Source organism: Pyxicephalus adspersus, chromosome 12 (genome assembly GCF_032062135.1).
Source record: "Pyxicephalus adspersus chromosome 12, UCB_Pads_2.0, whole genome shotgun sequence".
NCBI lineage: Eukaryota > Metazoa > Chordata > Amphibia > Anura > Pyxicephalidae > Pyxicephalus > Pyxicephalus adspersus.
In genome coordinates, this window is record NC_092869.1 from 9,435,175 (window position 1) to 9,447,271 (window position 12,097).

General features: G+C 36.2%; 1 long non-coding RNA gene across 2 annotated transcripts in view; it reads right to left on the minus strand.

Annotated features, from left to right (window-relative positions):
* Positions 1–1,896: 1,896 nt before the first annotated feature.
* LOC140341983 (uncharacterized) overlaps positions 1,897–12,097 on the minus strand; it is a 92,733-nt gene continuing 82,532 nt past the window's right edge. For both annotated transcript variants that reach the window (XR_011922967.1, XR_011922966.1), the window contains exon 5: positions 1,897–4,928. This is a non-coding gene — a long non-coding RNA (uncharacterized lncRNA). The remainder of the gene's footprint in view (positions 4,929–12,097) is intronic.

Here is a 12,097-nt window from a genome sequence, read left to right on the forward strand (position 1 = left end):
ATGGATGAACAATTGCCTTATTTCCACTAAAGCTGGGATATTGGGCCTGATTTCCTAACGTTTTCCAAGACTGGAAGAGTTAGATGATCATGGGAAAACCTGGACGATCCAGCAAACCTGAATTGAGTTTCCTAAAAATCATATGCCATTATCTGGCATTAGCTTTCAATCCTAGACCAGATCCATTGTATGTTTGCTGGATCTCTCAGATTCCCTCATGATAGTCTATATTCTCCTATAGAACGTAATTATTCCATCCTATTGTGTGCTGCTTCCCCCACCTCTTAGATTGTAAACTTTTCTGGGCAGGGTCCTCTCCTCCTCCTGTGTCACTGTCTGTATCTGTCTGTCATGTGCACCCCCTTTTTAATGTACAGCACTGCATAATATGTTGGGGCATTTTGAATACTGTTTATTATTAATAATGATAATAAATCAGTATTTAAAAAAGGGAGGTGTAACACCAAATAGAGTAGCCCAGAGTTATCTCTTGAAGACCAAGCCGGTAAATATTCAGGAAAGTCAGAGTCCAAGGGAAAGGAGAAGAAAAAAGACAGGCTTTTGTATAGGATAAAGTTTGTTTTTTTATGATAAACCACTTGGCCCTACAAAAGCCTGTCTTTTTTCTTCTCCTTTCCCCTGGACTTTCTTGATAATAATTCAGGCTCATTGTGTAAGATTCAATTTAAAAGGCATCTTTTTTATTTTCATCAGGGTGCATCTCCCCAGTGTTGGATTCCAAAGCCTAATACACAGTGGACCGTCTGCCAATATTGTGGTTTGACTGACCAATCTGTTTGATATTGCAATCAGTCATTTATAGGTACCAAAACAATGCACATGTAAGGGATATTCTGCCTTAACAATCAATTGGCTCAGATATAAACATTTCTACGTTTGTTCATATATGGCACAGCATTGTCAATAGATAAGAAGGGTTGGTAAGAAAATCACAAGGATTTACCTCTGATGGATGATCACTTTGACAAAAATGGGCGACAATTCCTCATCAAATAAGATAGATATGTATATTACACATACTATTTATAAACCGAACATGTTTTAATTCATACACTTAATACAAGTTCTTTATTCTCCCTACATTGTCTTATGGAAACAATAAAACTTTTTATACATGTTTTAGTGATCTATTAGTTCCACTAATCTTGTTTAGGCATGCTTTCTTAAATCCTTTTATTCCTTTTTTTTTTTTTTTTTTTTCAGATTTTTTGACTACCATTGCACAGATAATGGCAGTACATTAGTCTGCTAATAACTTCTTTTTTCCTTCTTTTCATCGCCCACTCTGCATTGTTTTGGTGGCCTCTGTGTGATTGGATTAGGTACAATGCTGCACACAGAGACAGTAATTAATACTTGTGTTTCATTTTGCTTCTTCATTATCTTCACAAGAGAGCTGTATTTTCTATTCAAGGATCAGATGCTAGGTCAAAGCATTGCCCATCAAGTTGATCCTGGAGAACACTAGGGTTCCTTTATCAGGCAAACTGCATTACCACCACACTGCCTTTCATTTCTCTCCGACTTCATTCTGCCGCATCTGTGTGATGTTAATTGACATTTTTTGTGCTTTTTCTCTAGGAAGGTTCTCTGTGTGATGTGTTTTATACAACTGTTAATCTGAAAGCTTACACCGTTAGGAGATTTGTAGCTGTTTGAATGTCAATGATTGTCATCATTATCTAGACGTTTAATACGGTAAATGTGTAAAATGCAGTCACCCGTAGCAATCAATCAGAATATATCTTCAAAAAGGGCTACAGTAAGCTGGAATATGATTGGCTTTTGGGGTTACAGTGCTTTACTCATCACTGATTTTGGTCTAATTATCTTGTCATTGTACTTTTAATTGTCATAATTCTGTACACATTTTATCAAGTAACTAAGTAATTATAACTTGGTATCAGCGGTTTGCCCTGTACACCACCACTCAGGCTAGGAAGGGGAGGGGCAGAACTAAGGGCCAATCAAATGTGCTGAATTGCACATGAGCAGGCAAGAAACATTCTGATAGGGGGAGAGAAAACAATAATTAGCTAAGAGATAAATAATCGTTTGTTAATTGTGTCCAATGACAATAAGGTGCAAGATGATGATCAGGCAAGTCACATTACTGACTGACTCTCCTGCATGGAAAGTCTCAGTTCTGGAAGGACTATAAAAAAGCAAATTTTTTTACAGCCCTCATTTATGTAGTAAATTAGTAAGTTTAACTTTTTGTCTTGCCTTGGAGCGTTTTAAATGATTCCTGATTTCCAGGTAAAATTAGCAACCAACCACACACTCCACTGCATTGCAAAAAAAAAAAAAAAGTCCCAAAAATTCTTGATTTCATATGCTGAATAGTGGAAGGGTGTGTCGGGGGGGATGTAAGGAAACTTCCAAAAATATCTCTTGAAAGTTTCTTTACGTTAAAGAAAACGTCTTGCAAGCTTGGTATATAAAATATGGTCCACAAGCACTGTTATACAGAATTATACCACATCTTGATTGCTGACATCAAATTTGACTAGCGGTTAATGTCAACGACTGTATCAAGCATCTCTGAAAACCATGTCATGCATTTAGTAGGTAAGACAGAAAAAGAAAAGATAAAAAAATATTATCAGAGAAAAGCAATGAAAAATAATACTACTGAAAATAGGTAAAGAGAAATGGAAAATACAGGTACTCTATTAGTCTTTCACATGTTCCTTTCCTAAACCTTTTTGGAATCACATACTGTGGAAGAATGTTACCATACTGATAGCTGCCTGCCTCAAAATCAGAAATGCTCAGAGTATAACCCCTGATCTGTATGTTGGTGAATGTTGGTGGACATATTTGTTGCTCCAGATTTGCTCATTTTGGTGGCATTAAACATTTGGCTTTACAGAAAGTATTGCAACTAAAATGATAATCAATACTTGGGATGAAAGAAAACAATTTGTACCTACTACAACCTACATTGTAATAACATGTTGAAAACAGATGAAATTCATAGAAGCTTGGTGCCAAGTGTCAAGCCAGTTCAATGCCTAAAATCCTGTTGGCGAGGAACTACAGTGCTGTGGAAAAAACCATGATTTGTGGTAAATCTGTATGATCTTCCAGTGGTTTTCAACATTTGTAGAGTTTCTTAACCTCTCTAAGTTAGATCTCAAGTTTACTTTATTAAAGTTGAACTAAAGTTCCACTTTGAAAATACATGATCGGGCAGATGTTTTGTTTGAAAAAAAAGAACAGATGATACCCTTTCTGCAATAATTGTAATTGCCTAATTGCTACCCAGCTTTCAAACTTTTGCCTTGCGGGGAGTGAATGAACTTCAGTGCCCCTGCACAGAAGGTATGTCATTCAAGCTCAGCCAATCAAGGTGGCAGGAAGAAAAGTAAAGAAAAATGCTGGTACCCTGTGATGGAATTTTAAGTTGCTTAGGCATAAGTGGCAGCCACCCCAAACCTTGGCCTTGTGGACTGGGCCATCTGCATAGGGGTTATGAATATACCCCACATTTTCACAAAAGGAATGTTTTTCAAAGGGCTGCACCTGAGAAAAACAGCTATAGCTATGTGGTGTGCTAAAGGCATTTACTGGAAACATTAAAATGGCTTATACAGATCAAATAAAGTCCATAAAAAATTAAGGAAAATGACATGTCACATACATAGCCCTTTAGCTAAAATATTCTAAAGTGAATCCTATATTTTCAAATCATTTACCACCTACTAAACCACAGCTAGAGTTGCTTGCGATTCAATACAAAACAAACACAGATTATGTTTTAACAAAAATCTATTACACTATTGGCACAAAACAGAAAAAACAGAAAATTTTCCCAACCTTGTTATGATTGTCCTGCGCGTGGTGGATTTTAAAAAGATGGGTTATACTGGTACAAAAGACATTTACTAATACCAAGATAAAAAGTAATTGTCATGCATGGAAAGAAAGGACCACTAGGGGGTGCTACAGCTTGCATGGAGGTGGTGTGAGCCCTGAGAAGGGCCAAAGTGCAGAGTCTAAGAAGTAACCAGGTTTTATCCAGAGCCTCTGATGGTGAGGATGTTGTGCCGCTGGTTACTGCCAGGTTGCAGTCCTTGGGCACACTAAAGTGGGCAAAACACGGTACCAAATCACAAAGCAGAAGGACAGTCGAGGAAAAGCTGGGGTCAAAGCAGGCAGCAAGAAAGAGAGGTCAGGTCACACGCCAGAGGTCAGTTGTCAGGGATCCAGAAGACAGACACCAGTGACACAGTGACCACTGCAGGCACAGGGAACTAAGGAGACACTGGAAGCAACAGGAGGCACAGATGACTCAGGGATATCCACAGACAGACAGGAACACTGGAACAGCACAGGGTAGTTGGCTGGGAACCAACAGACTGGACAACACAGAGGGGTTAACGTAAGAGCTAGACAGAGGAAACACTGAATTAAGCACCAAGTGAACAGGAACTAGCTCAACAGAACTAGGGGCTCAGCACAATGGAGATACGTTGCATGAACCCTGAGTGCAGTCCGTGAGCTAGCTAAATAGCCAGGGCTGATCAAGAGGCTATTTTCTGATTGGCCAGCAGATTGGATGGAATTGATAAAGCTTGGAAATGCTCACGACATGCCTAGCCTCAGAACTGCACGCATGCGCAGAAGAAAGACGTCTGCACTTTAGTGAGAAAAAGTTAAGTGTGACAGCAATAACTTTTCAAACTACACTAAAACAAAAACACTCTTCATGACATACAGCTTTCACCTTGACTATTTCAAGGCATTTATATTCTAGTATAGCTAACAGGACACTTTCTGATGATTGCACCTCCTTCAAAAGCAGATGTGTGATAACGTACACCAGATATGGAGTCAAATTCAGAGAAATTTTTCCAAAGTTTTTTTTTCTATTGTAACCTCCAGCTTGTATCCTTGTAGTCCTAGAGGAGAGAGAATAAAAATGGTCACATTCAGCTTAGTCCATATGAAGCAAACATTGATGATGGTCAGGGCTGCTTAAGCATGCATTTGGGATGGAGGAGAGTTGTAGGGTTTGACTGATTAAAAGGAAGGTACAACACATTTTTTCTTTGTTCTTTCCTAATTGATGAGGCTTGTTTTTCACATACTAACATGATATGAGACCTGTTTAGAGTGCCACACAGGAGCATTTAAATGTTCTTTAACTTTTGCCTTTATTGAGCTTTAAAGATTTAACTCATACAAATATACAGAAACTACTGATGCCAAATATGTCTGTGTATAATTACCAGCAAATTGAACTTTGTTCTTATATTCAATTATTGAAAACGTTAGGGGTTTGTTGATCTCTATATGTGCACCAAAAACATATCACAATGTAAAATATATTACCATTTATTTACATATATTAAAATACAAACATATTAGTGGCATAACATATGTTTTTTCTTAAATGCTTCTATTTGATTAAACCAATATCTTCAGAACCATGCACCCGATGCATTTCACAGCACAAGCTGCTTTTTTAAGAACTATAAAAACAGTCAATCAAGTCCTTACTCAAAAGTATTGAATCAGGCAACCCAAAAATGTTGTAGAATGTTGATAAGTATTTGTATTGAAGACTTACATCACTCTCCAAATAGCTACTGTATGCACATCATATACAGAAATGAATCTATCAAGAGGTAACTTCTCATATGAAGCCCATTAGATAAAAAAACATCCTCCCTCAGGATGCAGTGTCTGCATGTGAAGCCATCTTTAGCTCAACTTAGCCCTTAGCTGAAACCATAGAGCATCCACATTTTCCCATGCAATGTCACATTTGAAAAAAAAACAGTCACTAACCTCATAAAGAACCCTCCCAACTTGGATAATTTATAAAGTAAAATCAGATGGAAGATAAAAATAAGGTATTCAAACTGTTGCACCTCAAGATTGTTTATGAATATGTAAATAGATATGTATGTGTATGTAGAGGTGTGTATATATATATATATATATGTATATTGCATTATACTTCTATACTATACTATTCTATACTATATATACTTCTTGGCATAAAATAAACATGAATAATTCATATATATATTTAAAAAAAAAAAACAAATAGCAGCTTCTTTGCACAAAACACCCAATAGCTGCAGAATAGTTGAATTAAAGTAAACACAGAAATAGTGGGTGGTCAAAGGAGACCTTAAGGTATTCACCCAGATGATGAACCCGTAAAGTAGGGAGCCATGTGGTACCAATACATTTCATCTTTAAAAGATCAAAACTTTTTATTTATATCCTTTATAATCCACAGTATTTACAATCCCATTATGTTTGTTCAAGTAAAAAACAAGTATTAGGTGTCAATGAGTCCAATCAAAACAGTGATATTTTTGAAACCCAACACATTTCGCAGAATAAACCTGCTTTTTCAGGGGAATATAACTGGTCAGTCCCAAGGAAGTGATAGTGGAATCTCTTATTTGAATCTTAGTTGAATTAAGGATGAACTCTAACAGTTGTACAGGCTTTTCTTGTGTTTGGAAACTGCTTACTCTGATTTCACTGCACACAAGTATATTGTAGACATTCCCTACCCATTCTTATGATTTTTGACCCATCCCTTTATTTCATTTGATTTCAGTCCTTTCGATCAAAGAGGTTCAGCATCACATATAGGAATTACCTGTGATTTTCTGCATGAGATTGGGTGCTATGATATTAAGTGTTTTCCGGCAGATATATACAGCCTCCCCTGCCAGACCCTCTTACCAACCATGATCTACCTGCATTGCAAAAATAAGCATACAAGCAAAGTGATGGTGATAGGTCTACCGTATGAAAAGAACAATGGAAAGTTTTCATTAAAAAAAATGATAAGCACGTTGATGGAGAAGTAAAGAAGGATCCAGGGAATGCAAAATATTAGCAGATAACACTTTGTCCTAGAGCCCCATGCATTATATTTTACCTGGTCAACCACATTCCCTTTCCAGTACAATTCAAAATATAAAATTTGTGACAAATCGCCCATGACTAGCACTTTATGAGAATAGTACAATCCAGGCCATGTTTCCACTCTGGCTATGTCCCTGCTGATGCATTTTAATCAAATTCCTCCAGTTTAAGTAAAACAATCTGTCATTCTGCCTACGCTGCTGCTGCTGGTGTCACAATATGAATGGGATGTATTAAAAATTAAAATGATTGGTTTTACTTTCCATCAGGATGAGAAGTGAGCACTGCTGCCACACGACCTTATCGCTCCTCAGACCCATCTGTCTAGCCCTGTGCCATGGTGCCAGTCATAAACTGCTCTTCAGTGCCTATTAAATCATGGCTGGGCCATCAGGAGCTCCAGCAATAGACACAAATGAGAAAACTACCTTCAAATCATAAGCAGCTATTTGTTAACACAGGCCATGAAAATGAACTCTAGAAAAAAAGTAATTCAAAATTTAATATGATCCCATCTTTGGCTCTTACAATAATGAATATACTAAAAATCGAGTGCAGTGTTATCTATAATGTGAATAGTATTCTCCATATCTACAGTTTATAAATGATCACAGAAATTAAAACACTAAATTATATAATAAGAGTTAAATGAGCAAAACAGACAATAATGGAATAGTAGATCACTCAAAATCAAAATTCTAGATATAGTTTATTCAGGTATACACAAAGGAGGTAGGTTAAGAAATCCTGAGCTCCACGTCACTTATTGCATACAGCACACAAACAAAATAAACACCTGTAGGGACAGTGTGGTATGTTCTGGAGTTTCATCAGGTGGTCTGGTCTGGGTTCTGCGAGATTATGTGCCCCAAAAAAAGAGGTTAGCTGACTACCTGGGCATACTGAATGACCAGATTTGAGCAGATGACACAGGAATATTTTAACATGAAAGGTTTCCATTTGTTTCCTAGCTCAAAACAAAACACAGTGTGAAGAGACCTCCAAAGGGTAAGATTATACTAAACTAAAACTGAACTGAAACAAATGTTCCTATTGGAAGATTTGCTCTATATTTTGTATCCACAGAAAATGTATTATTGGTTTATTTTTTTAGTGTGCTAATGTAAAACAAATGTTTTAATCGAGAGATGCCCTCACAGTACTCTCCCACATAACATGCTAAGTCTACCAGGTTAAAAGGGCCATTAAATGTAGTCCATGTAAGCTAAATTTGTCATTGTCCCACCCCTGAGAGCGTGATATCATGGCAACCTTTCCTTATAGGAGAAGGCTACAGAGAATAGAATAACAGTTGAGATCTATTCACTGGGTATCACATGATGGAGGGTAAAAATATAGGAGTGAATCAAGTGGCAGTTGGGGTTTGGGGATGGGGTGCCAAGGTTATATGTCAACTTGAAGAACTTTTATTGAATGTAGATCGCTCTTTTTTTAAATCAAAACTTCAATGGGGAAAGTGGGACCTTTTTACCCCTATCTCAAAATATCTGGAACTCTTTGTCTCTCATCTGCAGAAAAATAACACATTTTTGGGTTATTTTTACACAAACCTGTGTTGTTTCATATGGAATACTATATATTTCATGACCCTCACCAGGACTTATGGGAAGCAATAAATAAACAGACAGTGCAGACCTACCAGGTTTATATCTCACAATATAGATTGGTCATCAACAATTAGGTGCCATAGCCAAGATATATATTTTTTTTATAGAACATGCATATGTTTGATGCATTGAATGTTTTTTTTTATCTCTTTCTCTAAGGGCTGTGCAGCTTTTCAATTATATATGTAGCTGATGATAAAGTAGACATGTAGAAAGATTGGCAAAACCAATGTGAGTTATCCTCGGCTTAAAAGAAATGAACCTATTATTTTTTACTTTTATTTTTATTTTTATTTAAGTATACAAGTTTGTAATGTTTCACTACAATGCAGAAAACAATATAAATTATATAAAAAAAAATTCAAAGAATGCAAGTCTTTGGCTTGTACTTCAAATACCCTCTTTAAAATGTTTTTGTGTTAACTGTACACAAACTGTAACACGGTAAACACAAACTGTAAGCACTTCTTTTGCATTTTTCATCATTGTGAACTACAACTAAATTAAACAGGGAACAATTAGTGAAACAGCTTTCCTATAAAATATAGAATAAGCACAATTACTGCATAAGTGCTTTTTCATAAATCATCTTCATGAAAATCTAAATCTTTATTGAATTGTACATGCAAAACATATCAAGGTCAAATGAAACAATGAGTAAGATGAAGTGGAATAAAAACATTTTAGGAGAACACATTTCTATTGATTGTAGGTTATATCTATGTAATTCTTGAAATATAATAGAATTTGTAGTTTAATTAATGATTTCAGCATTTATATTTCGCAGATGAACTAATAGGGAGAACATGTCAGTGCCATATGGTGAAGCCATATTCACCAAAGAAGAGAGGAGGGAACTTCAAATCCTGCGTAATGTTATTTTTACAAAAAATATTAATATTATTATCTTGTATTTATGTAGTATGTATGAACTTATTTTTAAGAGCATATACCTCTAAAAGACAATTATAATCTTCCAATAGTTTTTATAGAACAAGGAATAGCTAAACCCCCTTACAGTATGTTACTTGGGGGAAGGGGATTCCATTCACTTTCTTGGGGCACAAGGTTTCCATTTGTTTCCTAGCTCAAAACAAAACACAGTGTGAAGAGACCTCCAAAGGGTAAGATTATACTAAACTAAAACTGAACTGAAACAAATGTTCCTATTGGAAGATTTGCTCTATATTTTGTATCCACAGAAAATGTATTATTGGTTTATTTTTTTAGTGTGCTAATGTAAAACAAATGTTTTAATCGAGAGATGCCCTCACAGTACTCTCCCACATAACATGCTAAGTCTACCAGGTTAAAAGGGCCATTAAATGTAGTCCATGTAAGCTAAATTTGTCATTGTCCCACCCCTGAGAGCGTGATATCATGGCAACCTTTCCTTATAGGAGAAGGCTACAGAGAATAGAATAACAGTTGAGATCTATTCACTGGGTATCACATGATGGAGGGTAAAAATATAGGAGTGAATCAAGTGGCAGTTGGGGTTTGGGGATGGGGTGCCAAGGTTATATGTCAACTTGAAGAACTTTTATTGAATGCAGACCGCTCTTTTTTTAAATCAAAACTTCAATGTATGACCTATTTATCTTGCAGGTAGAACACATAGCGTTGATTGAATAACCTCTTACACTACAAAAAATTCATTAAGACATGTGAAATTGAGAACCACTAAAAACATAGCTATCCCTCAGCATCGCCTGTATTGGGGAAGTAAATAATACATTACAGCATTCTTCAGCACATCACAAAACAGACCATTCTCAAATGCTCATTACCTTCTGCCTAATGAGAAACATATGGGTTAGAATAACCTTGATCTTAACACAGAAATGTGTGAATTATCCCGTTTAGCATGAAATTACCTGTTGGATAATTTATAGCCAAAAGCTCTTTAAAGCCGCTGAAAGGTCAATTTTCAGGTACACAACATTATATACTGAAACTGTTTGGTAGTACAGAAGCCTTGTCCTTCTCTCTTTATGGAATGTGTAAGTTATGTGGACTGTTACCTGAAACAGTTCATTAACGCGTTTATTTGCTATTTCTCCTTATCAGTAAGGGACAGAAATACAAAGCAATATCCAGCCTGCCTTACTGCTTATTCCGATGTTTGATTTTGAAATAAAACACAGTGACATCGGCAGATATATCCTCTGCAAGTCCCTTGTGCAAAAGGGTACATAAATCATTTTTATATTTGGTTTAATACAGGACTTCACAAGCTGCAGAGGAACTATTTATTTTCAAGCACCATCCTGTGTCTCCAGGTCTTGCAAAATTTCTCTCTGAGAATCTTCTGCAAAAGCAGCAATGAGTTTTTCTGCAATTTTTTCCTATTATATTCATTAAAGTGACTCTATCCCCAAAATACAATAAAAAAAAGCCTGTAAAAAACAGTAGTTACCTTTTCTACCACCTTTACTTGGGATCTTGGCATTCTTCCAGAGATATAACCACTGGCAAAGTCACCCAGATGCATATACCCTATGACCACCAGAAGACTTTTAAATAACCATCACTTTTGGCTGTGTTTGGGTCTTGCATCCCCCTAAATATTCTATTTCTTGCATCCTGTATTGTTACATCATTATTGTGTCACCACATTATAATGTAGTGGTGCCATTATCACCAGTTTGGACTATATTATAAGTGTATGGACTATAGTTTTGGACTATATATAAGTGATATAGTATTACCATACTATATACATATATGGTATGGTTCTTTACTATATATAACGGACCAGTTTAGATAAATATAAGTGTATATGTGTACCATTTGCAGCCCACTGAAAGCAATAGTGGCTAAAACTAATGGGTTTTAGCCTCGGCTACACCTTTCAGGAGTTGGTGTTGGAATTGAGGATGGGGTATTTTTTTTTTTTTTGTTGTTATTACTTTGTTAAGGGGTGAAAGGGAGTCTTGACCACTAACCCATTCAATTACCTAAGAACTGATGTGTGGAGACCTGGAGGAGAACAACCAAGAAAGTACAAGGATTGACCTTACAGATACCTCTATTTAAATAATTCATAAAGGGTATAATAAACTTACACAGCTGGACGTGCAACAAAGTTGGAGAGAGATCACCTTCATCACTACCGCAAACATGATTTTTTTTGTAGTCTATGTTTATTGAAGCACTGGTGGTCCACTTAAGTGGTGTCAGGTTACATGATAACTTTTTTGGAGTAAATTTATATACTATATTGTAGCCACCCCCATTTCTAATGTTATAAGGGTGCTAAAATTTGTAGGATAAGGATTTCAAGTTGTTGCTTAGAATAGGATGCCACCATAATTATTTTCCTACCTAAGACTAATATTATTGTTGGTTAAAATCTCAGAATGTACCCTAAGCTGTTATTTATTCATTTATTTAGGCAGTTGGTTGTCTGTTTGGAGGCAACCTACAAACATTTGAAATAGCAGTTTGTTTGCTGCTTGGATGTTGTTTCCGATGTCCTCTGTTGCTGTGTGATGCCAACTTCAGATCTGGGGAAGCCCCATACACTTTAAGGATTATCCAGG